Raw genomic sequence first — 17,435 nt, 5'->3', positions numbered from 1 at the left:
ATGCAAATCTCTCAAGAATGGAAGATGGCTTGCCATCTGTTTTTTGGTAGGAGGCTGTCTTAAGGTCCCGAGAAAGAGCCACTTTACTATTAGCAATGTCACAATCCATTACTATATTAAAATCTGCTTTAAGCTGAAAACCCCTCTTTGCCTTCAGTTTATCTAGAGAATGAACCAAATTGTTCATGCTGCTCTGCAATGTAACTGATATAAGTGCATCATCTAATTTGTGGGTAAAATTCTTTGCGTGTTCCACCTTTATATTGTTTTCAAAATCAGAATGATTGCCAAAGACCGATTTACACTCTTTTAGAAAGCTTACTGCATCATTCACTCCAAATAGCTCCTCAATGTGGAGGATTTTTTGATAAAGGTCAGTCTTCTGTATCTCCATTTCTTGGATCTTTTCAGACACTTGTTCTTCAATGTCATCTTTTTGTCTACTGATCTCATCTAACACTAGGTTCTCAAGTTCATCGACCAGTTTTCGAATATCCACAAATAGATTGATAGTTCTGACTTTCAGTTCATTTGTCTTCTCTTGCACTTGTTTGACTTGCCCCTTTAGGTAATGCACTTGTTTCCCCACAATCCTTCTTGTCAACAATGTCTTATCCAGAACATGCTTTAGTTCATCCATTTTGCTCTTGCATAAATTACTTAGCGTGTCGACCTGATGTTTTTCATGGTTTACATTATTTAAGCAAGATTCACACAAAAAAACATTGTCTTGATAGCAGTAAAATTTTAGGATTTCCTTGTGAGTGAGACACTTTCTCTCAGACTCCAAAAGCACACTGGAATTTGTCTCAGATAGGACATGTTCCTGTGACTTGCTGTGCACCTTAAGATGCTCCTCACACAAAAAGGCTTCACACAGGAGACATCTTTTGACAGCATGAGTGTTAAATCCAATACAATAAGTGCACAAAATGACCCCATCCTGTTTTGTTTTGTCAGAGAACAAGTGCTCAACAATGTTACAAAGCTTCCGGCTCCTGGTCAGTATTGGTTTCTTTTTGAAAGTGGTCCTGCATTCTGGACAAGTATATACTCTTGACTCCTTCTGCCTCTGAAACAGATTCTCAATACAGTTCATGCAAAAGTGATGTCCACAATTGAGACATACCGGATCCGAGTAAATGTCAAGGCAAAGAGAACAGCACAGTTCTTCTCTCACTTTTGCTGATGCCATTCCTTAGATAGTCAAAGAGGAATAACATTTCAAGCCAGGTTGGAGAAGGTAGGTAAGATATAGGAGTGGTATGTTTTTTACATACCTTATGGAAGTTATATAGTAATACCCATAAGTTGACAATAAAAGATGACATCACTTGTCAGAGAAATGACAATAAAATTCTTACTGTTTCTCGGATTAGGCAAGGTCCCATGTAGATAATTCTCCATAAAACATTATAAGATTTTTTTGTAGTAATTGAAGCTTTTTGCCCATAAAGTATATTGTAACACAGCAATAGAACATACAATGAAAACCATAATGGGTTTGTGGCAAGGATTTGCATAGTTCACCACAGTTCATTGAGATTAACCCCTCAGAGCCATAGATAGATTTAGCATAGACTTTTTCATTTCTGTCTTCCTTACTTGTCAATCGATATAGCCCCACAAGGGCTGCTGATATGCAGTACAATTTGTATTTTCTAATTCCACTATTTAATCTACTAATATAATGTAATATAAGGCAACCATTCACATGAACTACCTACATTACGGCACTTGCTCCCCTAGTAACTAGGGAACGTCTTGTGGTAGAACGCATTCCCATACTCCTTTTCCAGAGCCTCCACAGCCTAAGTCTGGTGGTAGGGGTAGGAGGGATAGAGAAAAGACATGCATTTCCTGTGCTTCTGGTAGCAGTTTGGGCCCCTTTATTTGCAGTCTTAAGCCAAGATGCATGTTCAGTTACCAGTGTACCCCGCAGCAGCAATACCATTGGGCTATTATGAGGATCTACCTGAGGACTCCCAGCATGAAGTTCTTTAATGCATTTGTGCACTTGCTGGACAACACAGAGATCTCCTGCAGTATCCAGGTATGTGCCTGGGAGGTAAAATAAATTTTTAGGTAACTATCATATTATGGAGTACAAAATAAATTTTTATGCCTCAGATAACTTATCATGTTTATAAAAATAGAGACAAAGAAATAAAGGGTTAAAAATCCAGCACCCCTCTACTGCTTATGTCCCTAAGTCATATTCACTATATTGGCATACTGTGTATGAGAAAATATGCTGAATGCACTCAGAAGCAAGCAATATGTGGTTCTGATTTAAAGCACTTTTCAAAATTCCCCTAATATGTTTTGTCACATAAGTGATGTCTGGCCAGTGGCAAATTTATGTCATGATTAGAGATGAGTGAATTTGAATCTGACGAATCCGAATTTGTTACGAATTTCCTGAAAAACTTGATTCGTAACTAATCCAAATTTCGCCACCATTTGATAAAACGAATTGCTTCATTAAACTCCATTTAGTGCGGCCCAGGCTCCAGGGCATCTTAAAGGGCGGCTTCATGTGTGAGGACATGGGGCAAGGAACTCTGGGAAGGCTGGTAGGTGGGATCACCCTGAATCACATGCAGCATGCAGCCAGCCAGCCCTGTGATGTCACAGCCCTATATAATCGGCAGCCATTGCTGCAGCAAGGCATTTCAGCGTTTTATTGCAGAGAGAGAGAGAGAATAGTGTGTGTTCCACAGAAAAACTGCTTTACAGCAGCGATTCACCACAAGCCCAAATCACTGCAGAAAAGCAGTGACAGAGAAGGGAGAGAGAGAGAGAGAGAGAGAGAGAGAGAGAGAGAGAAAAGTACACTTTTGGGTGTACTACACAGCGACTCTGTACTTCTGCACTGGGGTGTACAACAACTCTAAAGCTAATAGAGGCCAGTTAGGGTGAGCACTAAAAGCCATAGTCACCTGCTTTTAGTGCCTAAGCAGTTCATGTCCTTCAGTCCTACGCTGCCCCCCCCCCCCCCCCACACACACACACACAGAAGTATCGTATGCTATCAGCTCCACTATTTATTGAGGACGATCTACTAGAGGACAGTCAGCAGCTACTGCCTAGCCAAGAATTGGAGGAGACATCCGCCGCTTCCCCCGTCAGGTGGGCAAGAAGTGATGAGGACAGTGGCGTAGGAGGTGGTGTTGCGAGCGTTTAGGCTCCTGAAGCAAACAGTGTTGAGGAACCAGAGGAGGACATCAGTGACGTGCAGTCACAACTCAATGATGATGAAGCCGATCAGAAGGGGTTTCATCATCATCAGGAGAAGGCAGCAGCTGAGCAAGCAAGGTGGTAGCATGGTTAGGAGTCAGCATGGTGACAGCAGTGGGAAGTCTGGAGCCAAACATGCCCAGGGTAGACCACCTGCTTTGCAGCAGCCTACCTGCCCAGGAGGTAGTGGAAAAGGGGTTCCTGAAGTCGGCGGCAGTAGCAGTCAGTCAGTGCGGACTGTGGCAGTTTTTCATCAAGCATCTGGAGGATGTTAACATCAAGATGTGTCAACACACAGCAAGATGTGTCGGCAGAAGGTGAAGCGTGGCCAGAGTCCTAATGTTGGCACCACGGCCCTGCGTCAACATATGCAGCGTCACCATGAAGCGGCCTGGGATAACCGTGGCTCCCATGCGGTGGTCCAGCCTGCTGCATCACCCAGTGGCACATTGCTCCCTGTTTCAGCCAGCCAAGGCTCCACCACCTCAGCCAAAGGGAGCTGTCTGCCATACCCATCTTCTGTTGGTCCAGATGCTCCTGCTACTCCTACTTCGAGTCAGTCATTCAGGCAGCAATCGGCCAGTGAAGCCATGTCCAAGAGACAGTAGTATGTGCCCACTCATCCAAAGACGCAGAAGCTGAATGTACTCCTGTCCAAGTTGCTGGTGCTGCAGTCCCTCCCTTTTCAAGTGGTGGACTCTGCACCTTTCAGAGAACTGATGGCTTGTGTCCAGCCAAGGTGGTGAGTCCCAAGCCGCAATCTCTTTGCGAAAAAGGCAGTATCAGCCCAGCACAATTATGTGGAACAGAAGGTGGGCCAGTCCTTGACCCTGTCGTGTGTACCAAAGTGCACGGCAGCACCGACGTGTGGAGCTGTAACTACGGTCATGGACAATATATGTCCTTTACGGCCCACTGGGTGAATGTGGTCCTGCACAGCCACACCAGCAACTTGGCCAGGTCACGCCGCTTCCGCCTCCATGCTCTCAGGTCGTTTGTCCTGCGACAGTGTGCGACTCCACCTCCTTATCCTCCACCATGTCCTCAGCCTCCACTGCACGGACAAGTCTCAGTGCCCCTCCAGCATACCATGTGCGCAGGGAATGGCGGTGTCACGCTGTTCTTCACATGGTTTGCCTTGGTGTACGGAGTCATACTGGGGAGGAACTGCTAAAAGTGATTTGTCAAGAAATCGAATCATGGCTTTCTCCATGAAAACTGGAAATGGGAACATGGTGACCGACAACAGAAAGAACATCTTGTCTGCGCTGCTTCAAGGAAGCCTGAGCCATGCGCCCTGCATTGTGCATGTGTTAAATCTGGTTGTCAAGCAGTTCCTGAAGTGCTTCCCCCATCTGCAAGTCATCCTAACAATGGGAAGGAAATAGGGCTGCAACTAACGATTATTTTAATAATGGATTAGTTGCCGATAATTTCATCGATTAATCGGAAAAACATTAAAATGACCCAAAAAAAGGGGTTCAGCTGATTCTACTTGAAAAATGATGTACAATGGCGATATTAAAAGATTCTAGCATGTGATGTGACCAAACAGCAGCAATTTTTTTTAAATGTTTAACAAGAAAGAAGATGTTTAACAAGAAACAGAAACCAGCCTAAATTTGATATTGCCGCATTATTATTTTTTTTACTTTTTTTGTATAGCAATAGGAAAAGGGGGAGCTAATTTTTATTGGGGGAACACGTTATTTAATTTTTTTTTTTACTTTATGCTTTTTATATAGCACTCCTATACACATGGGGTATGTGCAGACTGCAGAGCATTGCACCCAACCCATGTCTGTAGTACAGACTCTGCAGTTCTACAAACACTAGGGTGCAAATGCTCTGCACCCCCCTTCCCCCATTGTATATCAGTGTATATGTACTACATACACACTGCTTTACCCATGGGGGTATGTGCAGAGCATTGCATCCTAGTGTCTGTAGTACAGACACAAGGGTGCAATACTCTGCAAATACCCCCATGGGTATAGGAGTGGAAGTGTGTACTACATACACACTGCTATACACATGGTTGGTAGTATGTGCAGATCTTTGCATCCTAGTGTCTGTAGATGACACTACGGTGCAATGCTCTGCAGATAACCCCCAAGTGTGTCAATATGCATTGCAGCAGTAATAGTGGCAGGACGCATTAAACAGCAGGAATATGGCCTACCGGCGGCAGTAGTACGGGTCAGGTTCTCCAGGTCAGGCTGAGGCTCCATAAAATGGAGGCACAATGTACAGAGCATCCACAAGCGGCAAGGGAGGGGAGGAGAGGAGAGAAGCAGCAGCATGCGTGATTGGTGAGCAGTGGGTCAGCGGAGGGTGGGACAAGGACTTGAACAGAGGCTGCGGCGGTGCGACCTAGCATCTGACCGTGCACCCGCAGCAGCCTTATGACCGCCGGCGCCCGCAGCAGCTTTATGACCGCCAGCGCCCGGACAACGAATTGGACGATTGTTCGATAACGGGATTCGTTGACAATGAATCCCGTTATCAAATTTCATCGATTTTATCGGATAATCGTTGCAGCCCTAGAAGGAAACTTTGCATGCACTGTAGCCACTCGTACACTGCAAAGCACACCCTCCTTAAGCTGCGGTGTCAGAAAGGCATCCCCCAACAAAGTCTGATGTGCAACGTTTCCACCCGCTGGAATTTCACCCTCCATATGTTGGACTGACTCTATGAACAGAGAAAGGCCATCAACGATTTCTTCATGATGAAAGGGGATAGGGGTACTTCATTTCCTACAACAGATGGTGGAAACGATGGCTGGTCAGGGCACTGGGCGAGCTATGGCGCCTACATCTCACGGCCACATGAACCCTGTGGGGGCTGAACTGGAAGAGGAGGAGAGGCACAGTGGAGCACAGGCAATGTGTAGCGAAATGGGTGGTTTTTATAGTTATCTGACAGGAGAGGAGCAGCCTGTGGAGTTACATGGTGATGAGAAAGACGAGACAGGGGACCCAGACACACAAAGTGGCAGTATGCAGTGGAGATGGAGGCAGGGAGTCCCTCCGAGTCACTTGCACAAATGGCACCTTGCATGCTCACTTGCTTGCGTAGTGACTGCCGAATTGTCACCATTTGGCAGCGGGATGACTTCCTGTTCTCCACCTTGTTGGACCCTCGCTATCGCCACAAAATGGGGCCTTTTTTACTCCCACTGAGAGGGAGGACAAACTGACCTACTACAGAGACATCCTACAGTTGTTGGCCGATGCCTATCTGTGCCATCGTCCATCCTCTCGCAGGTCTGACTCGGGGGGGCCCTCTGTGCTCACGTTCCACTGCCATGGCTGCTGGGGAGAGTTGGGATGGCAGAAGCAGTACCAGCTCTATCAGTAGCAGCCTGAGTCTACAGTCGCTGATGAGTAGCTTTCTTCACCCGCATAGTGAAGTAACTCATCAGCAGCAGGTAGACATTGAGCAGGACCTGAACCAGCAGGTGGTGGCATACCTTGACATGACCCTGCCAACACACTTTTGAAGATCTGCTGGACTTCTGGGCAGCCAAACTAGATTTGTGGCCGCAACTAGCAGAGTTTGCCCTGGAAAAGCTGTCCTGCCCGGCCAGCAGTGTGCCATCAGAGCGGGCGTTTAGTGCGGCGAGGGCCATAGTAACCCCAAGGAGAACTTGCCTGTCCACCAAAAATGTGGAGAGACTGGCCTTTGTCAAGATGAATAAGGCTTGGATCAGCCAGGATTCCAACGACCAATGCCTGATGCATCAAAGTAGATTAACCATGGTGCCACACCAACACTTCACAAATATGGATACTGCAAAAAATTAAGGTACTGCCCCCCAGTTACAGAAATTCCTCCGCATAAGACCACAAGTAAGTATTGAGGATATGCATTAGCTAAAACTTAACTTTTCTTAGGATAAAATATATGGACCCAAAAATGTCTGAAATCAAACAACAGGAAAGGTGTGCAAAAAACACCATGTGCCACCTACACCACTAAGTATTGATGTGATGCAAAGACCTCTAAAAGGTGGAAGGGAACAACATATGGTCCAGGTAACAGGTGGGGGTAAAAACTTCCCCTGTAAGGCCCTACTCTTGCCCTGTTAATTCCCTTTTTGGCAAGTGTTACTCGCCCTAAAAAGGGCAGCCTCACACAGGAACCTTTCCCTATTTTCACCTAAAATATAAAGAGGTTCCTGTATGAGGCTGCTCTTTTTAGGGCGAGAAACACTTACCAAGAAGGCAATTAATAGGGCGAGAGTAGGGCCTTATAGGGGAAGTTTTTACCCCCACCTGTTACAATGGATCATACATTGTTCCCTTCTACCTTTTGGAGGCCCCACAGAGGAACCTCTCCCTATTTCCACCTAAAAACCCTGGCTGTGTGTTTCCGCCACCATATGTTCTCCTCTTGCTGCCGCCACCTCCAGGCTGTGTCATTGTGCTAACATATGTTCTCCTCATGCTGATGCCCCCTCCAGGCTGTGTCATTCTGCCACCATATGTTCTCCTCATGCTGATGCCACCTCCAGGTTGTGTCATTCTGCCACCATATGTTCTCCTCTTGCTGCCGCCACCTCCAGGCTGTGTCATGCTGCCACCATATGTTCTCCTCAAGCTGAAGCCACCTCCAGGCTGTGTCATTCTGCCACCTTATGTTTTCCTTATGCTGATGCCACCTCCAGGCTGTGTCATTCTGCCACCATATGTTCTCGTCATACTGATGCCACCCCAGGCTGTGTCATTCTGCTACCATATGTTCTCCTCATGCTGATGCCACCTCCATTCTGTGTCATTCTGCCACCAAATGTTCTCCTCATGCTGATACCACCTACAGGCTGTGTCATCCTGCCACCATATGTTCTTCTCATACTGATGCCACCTCCAGGCCGGGTCATACTGCCACCATATGTTCTCCTCATGCTGATGCCACCTCTAGGATGTGTCATTCTGCCACAATATGTTCTCCTCATGCTGATGCCACCTACAGCCTGTGTCATTCTTCCACCATATATTCTCCTTATGCTGATGCCACCTACAGACTGTGTCATTCTTCCACCATATGTTCTCCTCATGCTGATGCCACCTCCAGGCTGTGTCATTCTGCCATCATATGGTCTCCTCATGCCACCGCCACCTTTAGGCTGTGTCATTCTGCCACCATTTGTTCTCCTCATGCTGATGCCACCTCCAGGATGTGTCATTCTGCCACCATATGGTCTCCTCATGCTGCCGCCACCTCCAGGCTGTGTCATTCTGCCACCATATATACATATATGTCACCTGTTCACACTTGGGCGGGCGTTTTATAAGTGAATTAACCAAAAGATCACCAAAGAGGTGATCCACTAATCCCCTATATTTCCCGTTTTATAAGTGAGGTCTCCCAACTCACTGGAAATCCAAATAGCAAAAATGAAAAAACGCCACCAACAACTTTTTTTTTATAAATTGCTTTTAGTGAAAAAATGTAAAAGATTCCCAATATGTCAGGCAAAGTCTTTGCAGCAAGTAGATATTACAAAATTTCAATTCACCCAAAGTGCACCTTCTTCGAACGCGCTCGACACTCTCCAAGCTGTAGGAAATCTTCACCCCATAGCCGGGCTTCCTCTCACGAAGGGGAACAGACTGGAGCTAACATCAACACCTTACGACGTTTCGGAGACCATGCCTCCTTTCTCAAGTACCCCTAACGTGCTCACCACCATGTTACGTCAAGAAAATAGATGGAACTACGGACAGCATAACAGATGACAACTCACAGGTTTACTCCAAAATTACATGATTCATTAAGTCCATTTGGACTCAATGAATTAAGTGTCTCGATCCAATAAACATCACGTTGTAGTAATCGTTTCTTTATTTCACTTTCAGTGTTACCTTGTATTTCTTCAATTATCATCCACCTCAAATCACTGATCCTATGGTTCTGTTCAACAAAATGTCTGGCAACCCCCGTTTCACTGTATTTATTGCTTTCCTCTACTGTTTTTTTCTTGGCAAGTGCATTCCAGATTACCGACCGATGTTCAGTGATCCGGTATTTCACACTTCGCATCGTTTGACCTACATAAATTCTGCCACATGGGCACTTTAGTAAATAGATCACCTGTTTCGTTTCACAACTGTACCATCCCTTCATAGGGAACTTAGTTGCATACAATGGATGGACAATGTGATCACTTTTAATAATACCAGAACAATTAAAACATGACAGGCAAGCAAATGTACCTTTACTTTTAGATCTTAAAAAAGTCTGCTTTGCAATCAGCCCTCACCAGGCTTTTAGCTAATGATTTTCCTTTTTTATACGTAAACCGGGGCATGCTGCCAAACATCTGACGGAATTTTGCATCAGCCTTAAGGAGACCCCAATATTTCTTTACAGTATTTTTAATTAATCGGGCATGTTTGTCATATGCGCCCAAATACACAAATTCATCAGATGATTTATTTTTATCCTTCTTTTTTCTATGTTTAAACTGTTGTCTTGGAATCTCCTGTACCTCGCCTCGCACCTTTTTAACCTCTTCCTCTCTGTATCCTCTTTCTACAAATTTTTTAACCAACATCTCCTTAGTTTTTCACATACTTCTCTTCAGTGCTGCAAATTCGTTTGGCCCTAATAAACTGACTCTTGGGAATCTCTCTGAATGTCTGTGGGGCATGAAAGCTATCTCTAGACAGCAAGTTATTTCTATCAGCCTCCTTTTTAAATAATGTCGACTGAAGCTTTGTCCCCTCTTTATAGACCTCCACATCCAAGTAGTGGATCCTCTGGAGGTCAGCCTCCAAAGTTAACTCAATTAAATTGTGACACTGATTTAATGCTTCGACATATCTATCCAATTCGTTACGCGTCCCCCCCCCCCCCCCCCCCCACAGCATAAACACGTCGTCTACATATCTAAGTGGATGACGGCCTGGTGAGGGCTGATGTTAAAAAGAAGAAAATTGCAAAGCAGACTTTTTTAAGATCTAAAAGTAAAGGTACATTTGCTTGCCTGTCATGTTCTAATTGTTCTGGTATTATTAAAAATTATCACATTGTCCATCCATTGTATGGAACTAAGTTCCCTATCAAGGGATGGTACAATTGTGGAACGAAACAGGTGATCTATTTACTAAAGTGCCCGTGTGGCAGAATTTATGTAGGTCAAACGATGCGAAGTGTGAAATACCGGATCACTGAACATCGTTCGGTAATCCGGAAAGCACTTGCCAAGAAAAAAACAGTAGAGGAAAGCAATAAATACAGTGAAACGAGGGTTGCCAGACATTTTGTTGAACAGAACCATAGGATCAGTGAATTGAGGTGGATGATAATTGAAGAAATACAAGGTAACAATGAAAGTGAAATAAAGAAATGATTAGTACAATGTGAAGTTTATTGGATCGAGACACTTAATTCATTGAGTCCAAATGGACTTAATGAATTATGTAATTTTGGAGTATACCTGTGAGTTGTCATCTGTTATGCTGTCCGTAGTTCCATCTATTTTCTTGACGTATGTCAGCTTTTTAGTATGTGATTTCAATCTCATTATTCTCGTTTATAGAGATAAGGTCTCGCGAGATTGACATGCCTATGTGACATGGTGGTGGTGAGCACGTTAGGGATACTTGAGAAAGGAGGCATGGTCTCCGAAACGTCGTAAGGTGTTGACGTTAGCTCCAGTCTGTTCCCCTTCGTGAGAGGAAGGTCCATGTACTGAAGGAAGCCCGGCTATGGGGTGAAGATTTCCTATAGCTTGGAGAGTGTCGAGTGTATGCGAAGAAGGTGCACTTTGGGTGAATTGAAATTTTGTAATATCTACTTTCTGCAAAGACTTTGCCTGACATATTGTGAATCTTTAAAATGTTTTCACAAAAAGCAATGTATAAAACAAAGTTGTTGGTGGCGTTTTTTCATTTTTGCTATTCTCATTTTTACTCCTGATGCTGATGCTACCTCCAGGCTAGGCTGTGGTCTTCTCATGATGCTGGCACATTAATAAAACATTTTTATGTTCACCATCTATTTAAAATCTTCAATTTACATTTTAAGAAATATTAATCTTTTCAATTGTGAGGCCCTATGGTCTCGTCAAGCTGCTGTCACCTCTAGGCTCTGTCATTGTGCTGCCATGTGATCTTGTTATATTGATCTTGTAGTAGTTATTATACACACAATTGGAGCTGGAATTACCGCGACTGCTGCTGCCACCTCCAGGCTGTGTCATTCTGCCAATATATGGTCACCTCATGCTGCCGCCACCTCCAGGCTGTGTAATTCTGCCACCATGTGGTCTCCTCATGCTGCTGGCACTTTAATATAAATACGGTAGCTGGTAGCTGGCGGTAGCTGGCCTCGCGACGGACAGCTAGCTCGATTTTAAGATACAAGTATGAGCTTTTTCACTGCAGCAACTTATGCACTGCAGCAATTATACACTATTGGAGCTGGAATTTCAGTGGCTGCTGGCACCAAACTTGCCCTCCAATGGGTTCTCAAAAAAGGATTTAAAATTTGTTCTTTCCAATTACCAGGCTCTGTCATAGTGTCGCTGTCGCAAATACAATCATAGGGTGCATCAAAATGGAATACTGTGTACAGCACTGGGCACCAGTGCACGAGAAAGATATAATGTAGTAATAAGGGGAATAAAAGGACTATAGTACCCAGAGAGATTATCAAAATTAGAGTTATTTAGTTTAGTACCGAAAACTCCCCCATGATCTATTTATAACCAGGACTGTATCTTTAACAAGGGGGCATCCTCTACGTCTAGAGGAAAGAAGGTTTCTACACCAGTGAAGATGGGGGGTTCTTTACTGTAAGAACAGTGAGACTATGGAACTTTCTGCCAGAGGAAGTGGTCATGGTGAACTCAATAAAAGAGTTCAAAAGGGGCCTGGACATACTTATAAAGAGTAAGAACATTACAGGTTATAGATATTATACTTATAGGGGCATGAACAGGGGATTTATTCTTATTGCCATATTTGGAGTCAGAAATTGCTCAGCAGCCGCCAAAATTGGCCATGAGGTACAGAAAGACTGTGAGTTTGCAGCTCTTACAATGGAGCAGCCATCGTTTTTAAGCTATTTGATAAGTTTATGGACTCAAGGTATGGCAAAGAATTAAAGGAAGTATTTGAAAACCCAAATGTATATCTGTCAACTATTTTACATGCTCCAGGACATTTAAGGAAAACGGTCCTCACCCACAATAAACCCAATACAGTTGAGTCCGATGAGGGGTCACTGACTAAATATATAAATAAATATGTACCTTAGGTTCAAAGATATGTACGACCAAAGATCTGCTGCTATATTCTGTGAATTGCGTGCTGGAAGCGGGCCCCCACGGCTTAATTTACATATTTATTGTCTGTGACACCACGTCCTAGTGACGTGGAGTCACTGGTCAAGTGAGCACTCAGTCCATGTAAATGGAGCCAGCGGAGCCCACCTCCAGCGCACAATTCACAGAATATAGCAGTGGATCTTAAGAGGAACATATCTTTGCACCTAAGGTACGGATTTTAGTCAGTGACACAGTGAAACCTCATCAGACTCCTGTTCTCCCACACTATAACCTAGTGTATTGGGTTTAGTGTGGGTGAACAGGCTCAATCTTTTCCTTTAACCTCTTAAGGACCCGGGTTTTTCCGTTTTTGCATTTTCGTTTTTTCCTCCTTACCTTTAAAAAATCATAACTCTTTCAATTTTTCACCTAAAAATCCACATGATGGCTTATTTTTTGCGCCACCAATTCTACTTTGTAATGACATCAGTCATTTTACCCAAAAATCTACTGCAAAACGGGAAAAAAATCAATGTGAGACAAAATTGAAAAAAAAAATGCCATTTTGTAACTTTTGGGGGCTTCCATTTCTACACAGTACTTTTTTCGGTAAAAATTACACCTTCTCTTTATTCTGTAGGTCCATACAGTTAAAATGATACCCTACTTATGTAGGTTTGATTTTGTCGTACTTCTGGAAAAAATCAAAACTACATGCAGGAAAATGTATACGTTTAAAATTGTCATCTTCTGACCCCTATAACTTTTTTATTTTTCCGCATTTGGGGCGGTATAAGGGCTCATTTTTTTTGCACCGTGATCTGAAGTTTTTAGCGGTACAATTTTTGCATTGATAGGACTTAGTGCACTATTTTGGACTTTGGAATTTTTTTGTGTGTACGCCATTGACCGTGCAGTTTAATTAACAATATATTTTTTATAATTCGGACATTTCCACACGTGGCGATACCACATATGTATATTTTTATTTTTATTTACACAGTTTTTTTTTTCTGGTGGTAAAAGGGGGGTGATTCTAACTTTTAATAGGGGAGGGGTTGAATGATCTTTATTCACTTTTTTTCCACTTTTTTTTTTGCAATGTTATAGCTCCCATAGGGACCTATAACACTGCACACACTGATCTTTTACATTGATCACTGGTTTCTCATAAGAAACCAGTGATCGATGATTCTGCTGCTTGACTGCTCATGCCTGGATCTCAGGCACTGAGCAGTCATTCGGCGATCGGACAGCGAGGAGGCAGGTAGGGATCCTCCAGCTGTCATGTAAGCTGTTCGGGATGCCGCGATTTCGCAGCGGCTATCCCAAACAGCTCCATGAGCTAACCGGCATGGTTTCACTTTCATTTTAGACGCGGCGTTCAACTTTGAACGCCGCGTCTAAAGGGTTAATAGCGCGTGGCACTGCGTGGCCACGCGTTATAGATCGGGAGCGGACTCAGGACGTACAGGTACGCCCTGGGTCCTTAACAGGTTAAGGTGTTGCTGAGGGAGAGCACCCTGAAGGGGTTTCAGATGAGGAACCTGCTGTAACTGCTGAATTGCTCAGTGATTGTGATGTTCTACCTAACAAACGCCGTTGTTTAACAGCCAAAAAAAAATATTACTTAAATGGGCACTGTCAGATACAAAAAACATTTTATATATTGTACATATTGGCAAAACATTAACCTTTCTAATATACTTCATAAGAAAATTTTCTTTTCTTTATACAGAAATCATGGCTTTTAAATTCATGGCTTTGTCAAAGCTGAAGCACAGGCATGGACAAAGTCCAGTAAGTGAGGGTGGGCTAGCACTCCTCTGTGCTCTCTCCTTTCTGATAGGACAGGAGAGAGCACAAAGAAGTCCTGTCAGACAGGAGAGAGCACAGAGGAGTCTTATCAGACAGGAGAAGGAACAGAGAAGTACTATCAGACAGGAGAGAGTACATGTCTGATAGGACAGGAGAGAGCACAGAGGAGTACTATTAGACAGGAGAGAGCACAGATAAGTACTATCAGACAGGAGAGAGCACAGAGGAGTACTATCAGACAGGAGAGAGCATAGAGGAGTACTATCAGACAGGAGAGAGTACATGTCTGATAGGATAGGAGAGAGCACAGAGGAGACCTATCAGACGGGAGAGAGCACAGAGGAGTACTATCAGACAGGAGAGAGCACAGAGGAGTACTATCAGACAGGAGAGAGCACAGAGGAGTGCTATTATACAGTAGAGAGCACAGAGGAGTCCATTTAGACAGGAGAGGGAACAGAGGAGTACTATCAGACAGGAGAGAGCACAGAGGAGTACTATCAGACAGGAGAGAGCACAGAGGAGTGCTATCAGACAGGAGAGAGCACAGAGGAGTACTATCAGACAGGAGAGAGTACATGTCTGATAGGACAGGAGAGAGCATAGAGGAGTCCTATCAGACAGGAGAGAGCACAGAGGAGTACTATCAGACAGGAGAGGGAACAGAGGAGTACTATCAGACCGGAGACAGTACATGTCTGATAGGACAGGAGAGATCACAGAGGAGTCCTATCAGACAGGAGAGAAGACATAGGAGATTCAATCAGACAGGAGAGAGCACAGAGGAGTGTTATCAGACAGGAGAGAGCACAGAGGAGTCCTATCAGACAGGAGAGAGCACAGAGGAGTCCTATCAGACAGGAGAGAGCACAGAGGAGTCCTATGAGACAGGAGAGAGCACAGAGGAGTACTATCAGACAGGAGAGAGCACAGAGGAGTGCTATCATATAGGAGAGAGCACAGAGGAGTCTTATCAGACAGGAGAGGGAACAGAGGAGTACTATCAGACAGGAGAGAGCACAGAGGAGTACTATCAGACAGGAGGGAGCACAGAGGAGTGCTGGCCCACCATCACTTACTGAACTTTGTCCATGCAAAAGAGAACAGGGTGCGCGCCCCTGGATGGAACCTGATGGATGAGATAGTGAAGACCCCAATCAAAACGCACTTACCTATGCGAGTTGTGCGAATGGAGGCACAACACTCAATGCGCTTGATCAGGAATCCTGTAATCGCGGCTGCTGCGGCTCCCAGCATCGAGGCGCAAATATAGATAAAAGGAGATCCAAGAAAGGGAGATGAATCGCTCTGCCACAAGAAGTATATATGGGTAAATTTATTGCACACAAAGGATCCACGCAACGTGTTTCAAAGCCATTCCGGCTTTTTCGTCAGGCCTCAGGCCGGAGCGGCTTTGAAACACGTTGCGTGGATCCTTTGTGTGCAATAAATTTACCTTTTATCTGAACTTTGTCCATGTCTGTGCTTCACCTTGAATAAAGCCATCATTTTATAAGCCATGATTTCTATAAAAAGGAAATACATTTTCTTATGAAGTCTATTAGAAAGGTTAATGGTGTCAAGATGTACAACATATATAAAGTTTCTGTATCTGACAGTGCCCATTTAAGTAAATTATATCATAATAGCTTTTATATTATTTCATTTTGGTTATTTTTTATGATATTTGCTCGTAAATGTGATGAATTTAGTACTTAAATGTTATGGTGAAAGGAGCAATAGTTTTCCACATTACATTTTGCTCCAGATATTAAAAAAACCCTTATAGGTTGCAGTTGAATCCATATATGACTGATCAATTTAAACAATGGAAATGTTTTATTATCTTTGCTAAGGTTTAACTTTTCAGTTGTTTTAAAAACTCTGAGGCTGCCAAACTAAACATGCAGGGAGACCTTTTGGTCCAGGCTACTGATAAGCACATCGACATGAATCAAATGAATGGTTTATGATGGATACAACTAGGGCTGCAACTAACTATTATTTTAATAATCGATTAGTTGTTGATTATTTGATCGATTAATCGGAAAAATGTCAAAATGCAAAAAAAAAATGGGTTCAGCTGATTCTACTTGAAAAACTATGTACAATTGCAATATTAAAAGTGATGTGACCAAACAGCAGCAATTTTGGATTTTTTTTTTTATGTTTACGCCGGTTGCTGTCATTATTAATGATCCTGTACAGAAACCAGCGTAAATTTGATACTGCCACATGGGTAACTGTCTGAACTATTAAAAGAAAATGTTAATGATTCACTAATATTTTAATAGTTCAGACACTTACCCATGCGGTAGTATCAAATATGTAAAAGACATAATATTTTACTTTTTTTGTATAGCAATAGGAAAAGGGGGAGCAAATTTTTATTGGGGAGCAGTAAATTTACATTTTTTTCTTTTTTCTTTTTTTTTGCTTTTACATACCATTGCTTTTACAGACCCCTTTAGACAGCAGGCCCCCCCCCTTTAGACAGCAGGGCCCTCCCCCCTTTTAGACAGCAGCCCCCCCCCCTTTTACACAGCAGGGCCCCCCCATTTAGACAGCAGGGCCCTTTTAGACAGCAGCCCCCCCCCCTTTTAGACAGCAGGGACCCCTTTTAGACAGCAGGGGCCCCCCCCTTTTAGACAGCAGGCCCCCCTCCTTTAAGACAGCAGGGCCCCCCCTTTAGACAGCAGGGCCCCCCCTTTAGACAACAGGGCCCCTACTTCAGACAGCAGGGCCCCTACGTTATGCCGGGCGCAGGGGAGAAGTAAAGTGATGTGTATGTCACATGCTCCTCCATAGGACAACATGATGCGGACGCTAGAAGCGTGCAGCGGAACGGCAGCCCCGACAGAGGACAGCTGTGAGTGAGCTGTCTACAAGGGTGGGGGCTGCGGTCTAAAGGGGGGCCCTGCTGCCGCCCCACATGTCCCCGCCGCTGCCTTGCTCCTAGCGCCCCGTCGGGACATGCCTATTTTCTGCTGCTCATCTCTGTACCCAACGGAGATGAGCAGCACATCCTGGCGCGGCGCTGATTGCACTAGAAGCAGGGCAGCGGCGGGGACATGTCGGGCGGCGGTGAATAAACGAA

This window comes from Hyla sarda, chromosome 8 (genome assembly GCF_029499605.1).
Source record: "Hyla sarda isolate aHylSar1 chromosome 8, aHylSar1.hap1, whole genome shotgun sequence".
Taxonomy (NCBI): domain Eukaryota; kingdom Metazoa; phylum Chordata; class Amphibia; order Anura; family Hylidae; genus Hyla; species Hyla sarda.
Note: the sequence above shows the minus strand (reverse complement) of the source record.